Genomic DNA, 7,829 nt, shown 5'->3' with positions numbered 1-7,829 from the left:
AAAAATGTACAGTCCGCGAAATGTACTTACAGCACATAAATGCAAAATGTGTAAAAATAAAAATACACTCTTCTCGTATTGCTTAATTATAAAATGCATAATGCGTAAAACGCTCAATCAAAAAACAAATAAAACGTAAAATGTGCAGGAAGCAAAATGGATAAACTAACCAACTTAGACAAATTGAAAATCCCAGACATTGTAAATAATACAATACAATACAACAGCTCTTTATTGCACACCAACACAAAACAACATAATTTCAAAGTTCTATGGATATCTCTAAAATGGCTGAATCGATTTTTGACGAACATGTCTAAGAACTTTCACGTAAAAAATCACATCGAAATTGGTACATCTGTTTGAGAGCTACGATGCTACAGACAAATAGACAAACATTGCTCACCCGCTACCTTATAATAGCTAAGTTTATGCAAGATATGCGTGTTCATGCAGTTCCTCCACCTCCACACTGTAAGAACACACACAAATCACACCCATCTATCACCACTACCACACTACACTGACGCGTTTCGAACTCAACCAGAGCTCATCTTCAGAGCAACACAACCGTACACCCATGCATGTGTGTTGTGTACTAATTCTTTTAGTTCATTAATATGGACCTGCGCAAAGTAACGCCTAATTCAATAAATTAGTCAAAACTACAATAGTCTTTTTTTGCGTCGGGAATTAAAACACACCTTCTCATGGCTTCGGTGAATCGGTGATCTAAATAATTGTAGACCTCCGCAAAGTTATTACTTCATGTTTAAATTGTAGAAACCATATCGCACTTTATTTACAGTGTACCAAACTGTTACGTTATTTCGTTCAAGTATTATTAAAACGGTAAAAGAAGTTTTCCGAAAAAATATAATTCGCGTTTCCTTTGTGGAAGTTGGTCGGCCGAATACAGTTCGCGCTGCGTTACTACTGGTCGGAAGTCATTTTATGATAGGTTTTTTTGGAGTCTTTTTGTATTTCTTATTTCAAATCCAAATTTTTTACTTTTACGTTTATCCCGTGAAACCATATCGGAAATACAAACTGAGACATGGATGCAATCATAATTTGATTGCTTAGTAGCGCCATCTCTTGTTTGGGTGAACGGTCGGTTCCGAAAGAATATATGTGACGTCTGTCGACGAAACATACATGTCGCTAGTGCTGTTGCTTAAGTAGCATAGTAGAAATAAAGCAATCTGAGATATGTATGCATAGAAAATATTCATAGTCTCAGGAATATTGTTTAAATCCTAGAAATTATTAAGTAGTTATTATTTTCTTTAAGTAAAATAATAGTTTTTTAACCCAGGACAATATTTGTCTTCGTCCAATACAATATGGCGTCCGGCTATATAGGAAATATTATTTTCATGACCAAGGGTATAAGTATTGTCTTAATGTAAGACATCCTTTTTTCCGTGGGGGGGCTCCGACGTAATTCGAATATCGAAGTTCGTATGGTACTTCCCTCTCACTCTCGTATTAAATAATATAAGCGTGAGCGAGCCGGCACGACATGAAGTTCGAATTTAGCACTTCGTAGGGGCCTGGCCATTTTCAAGCGAATATCGAGTGAGTCCCCAACCCAACGGTACCGCCGCAGAATTTATCCGCATTATAATTTTATGAATGTAAAACTCTACTTTGTTGCAAGTTTTTCAATTCGCATTTAATTTCGTGTCCGGCTGTACGTGAGTGTTTTTATGTTTGCAAGGCCCTTTGTGGATGTGGTCTGGGGGAGGGGATAGGATGAATTCAGGAACAGGAACGTGGAAAAGGTTGTTTTTAATCGAATGAAGGTCGAATCGGACGAGGAAATCACGGAGGTTATGGACATAGCTCAGAGAATTAGCAAGTTGAAGTGGCAGTGGGCTGGTTATATCTGTCGAAGAACCGACAACAGCTCTGGAGTAAACGAATTCTTGAGTGGAGCCTTGAGTGATGATTTGCGAAAGGCTGCTGGTAGAAGCAGCAATGGTATGTGTGAAGTTCCCAATCCGCACTGGGCCCGCGTGGGAACTACGGCCCAAGCCCTCTCATTCTGAGAGGAGGCTTGTGCCCAGCAGTGGGACGTAAAAAAGATATCATCATGTCAGCCGAAAGACGTCCACTGCTGGACATAGGCCTCCCCCAAGGCTCTCCACTCAGACCGGTCTTGTGCTTTTCGCATCTCCCGCGATCTTAATCAGGTCGTCGCTCCATCTTGTTGGAGGCCTACCGACCGCTCGTCTCCCGGTCCGCGGACGCCATTCGAGAACCTTCTGACCCCATCGGCCATCAGTCCTGCGAGCAATGTGCCCCGCCCACTGCCACTTTAGTTTCGCAATTCTTCGGGCTATGTCGGAAACCTTTTTTTTTTTTTTTCTACTGGATGGCAAACGAGCAAGTGAGTCCTGATGGTAAGAGATCACCAAAGCCCATATACACCTGCAATACCAGGGGGATAGCAGATGCGTTGCCAACCTAGAGGCCTAAGATGGGATACCTCAAGTGCCAGTAATTTCACCGGCTCAACCTTAGTTCTACTGCGGATAAAAAAGATATGAACAAAGGAAACTACAGGAAAATCAACGCACGGTAAATCAAACATCGTTTCATCATAACTGGCCTATCTTAGTCCACTGCTGGAAATTGCCTCTCCAATTGCACGCCACTGAGCACGATCCTCGGCCACTCAACGTCGTTTATTAGAACAAAATTCCTTTCCACTATCTCGAGTCGCGAGTTAACACCTGACGTTTTACTAACTTACTAATTTGGCACTAACGCGTTACTGGTTAAAATAAACCGGTAATTACCGGTTAACGAGCGCCCGTCCACACCTGTCGCTTTACGTCACCTAAAGACGCGCTCCACTGGCGGACACAGAAACAAGTAGATTGGCAAATATGACTGAAACTTGCTAATAGGGCATGGAAATGCTATGGAAAATCCTACGACAATAATTGTTCGATTGATCCGATTTATGGTAAAGTAGCTTTTGCCCGCGGCTTCGCCCGCGTGGAATTCGGTTATCGCGCGCTGTAACTGTACAGTTTTCTTACACACATGTTACGATAAGCGATACCATTCGAACGGTGCAGTCCACGTGCAGTCTGATCGTTAGCATTTTTCGTAGCGTCTGAGGGCTTTATAGTTAAAGGTTAAAGTCATGGTCAAGTGGTGGCGTCTCAAGCAGAGAATTGTGGGTTAAAAATACGGTCTTTTACATCTTTAATTTTTTCGAAACTCTTAAGTGCGAAATTACATATGAAATTTACCACGAGCTCAATGGTGAAGAAAAACATTGTTAAGGAAAATACACAAACCCGCCAAGCAATGATTCAATGGTGCGAAGTTTTCAATCCGCACTAGGCCCGCGTGGGAACTACGACTCGAAACTTTTTCATTCTAAGAGGAGGTCTGTATCCAGTAGCGAAATGTACATAGTCTGGGATGATGAAGCTCCAATTTTAATGAAAAAAAATTCAAGTATACTATTTACATTGTCCTGAAGTGTAGCATTTAGAAAAACGGCGTCGCCCACGTAATGAATTACCCACGTGCTTGTCTGTATTAGCGCCTCACCGGCTAAAATATAACGTTTAGTAGGTAGTTTGCATTGTAGAGTAATACTATGCTATAATGCTCTAGGGTTCCGAGAATATTATACAAGTATTTGCATTGTATTTGCGGATCGGGAGACGAGCTGTCGGTAGGCCTCCAACAAGATGGAGCGACGACCTGGTTAAGATCGCGGGATCGCGGTGGATTCGGAAAGCACAAGACCGGTCTGAGTGGAGAGCCTTGGGGGAGGCCTATGTCCAGCAAGTGGACGTTTTTCGGCTGACATGATCATGATGATGATGATTTGTATTGTATTATATTGTATAGTAGCCTTAGACCTACTTGTCGGATGTCGGGCCTGGATTTTAATCTAATGTTCCAGTGGCAGAATATTTTATATAATAATGAAACTATACATACTTGGCACGACACGATTTTCTATAGAAATTACCTTAGAAATGACCGACATCCGACAGAAAGGATCCGACACGCGACAAGTGGAAACGGACTGTAAATGGATAGCCCATCAAAAACAAAAATTTGATATAAGAGCCAAGTTCAATTTGCATTGTTTTTGACTTCACCGACAAAAGAATTGCGGTCTATGTAATCGCCAAGTTATTTGCTTGGATGTAATGAGATTCAGTTCACAAACGAATTCGAGTGAAGTCTCTGGCCAGCGCAAGCTGTACCCTTAGTGTAAGTTTCTGAAAAAGTTGTTCCGTAATGAAATTGACAAGTAATCAGTTTTGTCAAGACATTATTAACACTAAGGACGAGATCATAAACATAAACTGTTTCATCATGTCAGCCGAAACGTCCACTGCTGGAAATAGCCTCCTCAAGGCTCTCCACTCGGACCGGTCTTGTGCTTTCGCATCCACCGCGATCCCGCGATCTTAACAGGTCGTTCGCTCATCTTGTTGCAGCCTACCGACAGTCATCGTCTCCCGTCCGCGGACGCAATTCGAGAACCTTTGACCCATCGCCATCATCCTGCAGCAATGTGCCCCGCCCAATTGCCACTGTCTTTCGCGATAAAACTGTATAAAACATCAAAATTTCTTGACACCAGTGCCCTTAGTGTAAGTTTTCGGTTACAAAATACGTCTCGATCCGCGTCGCGTTAAAAAATCTCATTTTGTATGGAAACACGAACAGCGCCTCTAGCGGAACGTTTGCGATGATGTTCGTGTTTCCATACAAATGAGATTTTAACGCGAACGCGATCGAGACGTATTTGTAACCGAAAACTTACACTAAGGGTACTTTCCAACATTTTTTACGAAACTTTGATCTGGTTTCATTTTTGAGTTTGTCTAAATTGTCATATGTAGGTAATAATTTTAAATATAATATTTTTTCTTTAATTCAACCTCCTACCATCCTCAAAAGAAAAAATGTTATAAGAGTGGTTGTAAGATTATGTAGAATTAAAATGTTAGAAGATATATTCAATGCCAGATTTGGGCAAAATGGTCCAAAATTTGCCTCTGGACGTTCTTACGTAAATAAGCAGACAGACACTGAGGAAGGTCATAAAATTTACCAAGGGACTACTAAAGTGCATCATATCTTTCACACATTACTATAATTAATGTTGATGCAGCTTGAAGTCTCGAGTATAATTTAATATGTGGAAAATTTAAATAAATATCTAAGTATCAACATCGTTTTATCAGTGTACAGCAAGTGTTGTCAGCCTCATTTTTTTAAAATTTGCCGCTGTTTGTCTGGAACAGCTTTCTTTGGCCAGAGTCCAACACCTACTATTTTACAATTGGGTTATTAAACTATTTAGGGGCTGTTTCACCATCCATTGATTAGCGTTAACCGACAGTTAAATGTGACGCCGTCTCCGTCTATTAGAACAAAACAAATAGAGACGGCATCACATTTAACCGTCAGTTAACACTAATCAATGGATGGTGAGACAGGCCCTTAGTGTGTTATTCTGTCCTGTAACCTAGGAGACATCAGTCAGACACTTTGTTAAAAACATATTTGCAATGTATAATATTAGCATGCTTAGGAGTTGAACTATAAAATCATACTTTTAATAACTAACCCAGGAGACGTTACCATGGCAACAAGGTACACTAAAAAGTCGATTTGACCCAATTACAAGAATGGAACTTGTGACTTTTTATATTATCCTGAAATGACGTCATTACGGCCGATATTTCATATCCTTCTAGAAATTGGATTTCAAATGGCTGATTCATATCAGAGAGCGATTAAAATGGGTTTTTCCAAGGGAAATATTACAGGATTTTTGCGGGAAAAATGTATTTTATGTATATAGCCCTCCCCATCGGTTTAGGTTATGGCAACGGCAACCCTGGTGTGACGTATAAAAATTTTAACCCTTGCCTTTTCTTTTTTTAAATAAACGCTCAACAAACGCCGTTGTATGGTTATGGTTTCCTTTGACTTTTGTTGGTGACGTTTTAAAATTAAAACTCAACTGTCAGTGTTGCTGCCAGTAAATTTCAGTCCTTACGGTTTTATGTGTTTTTCAAATTGAAGAGAACATGTTTTTGTCTGAAGTGATGTTACTATTTCAGGATAAATCAAGTAAGTACTTGTTTTCATCTTTCAGAATAGATCGGCTTCGTTATATTTTCTCCGTTTAACTTGGATATGTCTCAGCGCTTGCGCATGACAACATTCAAGAAGTGTCAGAAGGTCGAACTGACTTGACAACCTGTCATTTTTTTTCTCTGAGGGCCGCCGTCCAAGAGCTGCGAGAGCTTTCTTTTTACATTTGGCTATTGCCGCAGACGTTCCTCCTTTCTCTCCCTTCACCTCGTATTTTCTTTTAAACGAACGCGCTGAGCATAATTTTGCAAACGCGACGCCAAACGTCGCGTGGTAAGTTTATATTTTTATTGAGAATTCATTTTGGCGGTAGCTTCGTGTACTGCAAGTGGTAACCGGATTTTGTCCATTTCAGCATAACACTAGACGTGGAGCTGCTGAAACCCTCCGAGAGTCGACAGAAGTCACCCTCAGCCTGGCCAGCTAAAGCGGGACCTTCATTCCTCTCCGGTGAGTCCAACGATTTCGACCACAGAACTCCAGGACCAGTTGCCCATAGGACAACTTGCGTCTCGTCCTATCGTCACACTTTTAATTTTTCTAATCCTGGGTATTTCTATTTCAGGAGGTTTTTGACGTCCAGTTTTCTGACATCCAGATTTTGACGTCCAGGTTTCATGCGTGGAGGTTTTTCTCGAAGTTTCAAGTCTTAGAGGTTCGCCCTTTGCCTGGGTCAACTTTCCTTCGGGTTGGTCGAGTCCCTGCGGGCTCCCGTGGTCCACCTCTCCAGGACACCTAGATAGCCGCCAAACCCCTGGGTAGTTCTCCGAGCCGAGGTACACTCATTTTTTACCATTAAACTTCCGGTCCAGTCGCCGCATCGACTGGTGGCGCTCAACATTTTCCTTTTAAATAACTTTACTAAGCGAACAAAAACTGTGCAGGCGGACATTCAGTGGAGGTAGCCCAAACAACCCACCAGCTCTATTTAACTACTGGCTAGCCGAGAGCCCTATTCTTATGTATTGCTTTTTTTTTTCTGGTGGAAATAAAGACATTGTCCAGAAACCGTTGTTTTTTTTATATCATCGACTTAGACGTCACAGTGGCGCCCAACGTGGGGCTTTAGTTTGGGTTAAATTCTATGTCGTTACTAGCTGTAGAAATTCTCAACTGAACTTTCTGCTTGTTATTTTTGTTCGCTTATATGTACTTTAATGAGTAATGACTGCTGTAAAGTTTGTAGTTAACAAATTGTCATGTTGAGTTTGTAATCAACAATTAAATTTTTTCCTTTCCAAACAATTTATGTGAAAAGTATGTTCATATTTAGTTGAGTTTGTAATCAACAATTAAAATTTTTCCTTTCTAAACAATTTATGTGAAAAGTATGTTCATATTTAGTTGAGTTTGTAATCAACTATTTCACCTTATTTTTTTATAAAAATTTGTGGGTGTACTTATTAAATGAATTGTGGGTAGCTTATTAAGAGCCGCCATTTTGTATAGCCGAATGCAGTGTTATAAAACTAGCTCAACTCACTTGAATTAACAATATAATAATACACTTATTAACAATAATTTTCTCTTTTGGTAGCTTTTACAGTCAGCCTCAATAATAAAGTAAACAATAGTATTTTTTATTGTCATTGCGTTTCAAACTCCTATTGCTTGAAATTTAGAGATAAATGCCTTAATCATTTTCATTACAATTAAAGTCAGCAAAATTAATT

This window comes from Choristoneura fumiferana, chromosome 6, assembly GCF_025370935.1.
Source record: "Choristoneura fumiferana chromosome 6, NRCan_CFum_1, whole genome shotgun sequence".
In the NCBI taxonomy this organism is placed as follows: domain Eukaryota; kingdom Metazoa; phylum Arthropoda; class Insecta; order Lepidoptera; family Tortricidae; genus Choristoneura; species Choristoneura fumiferana.
Note: the sequence above shows the minus strand (reverse complement) of the source record.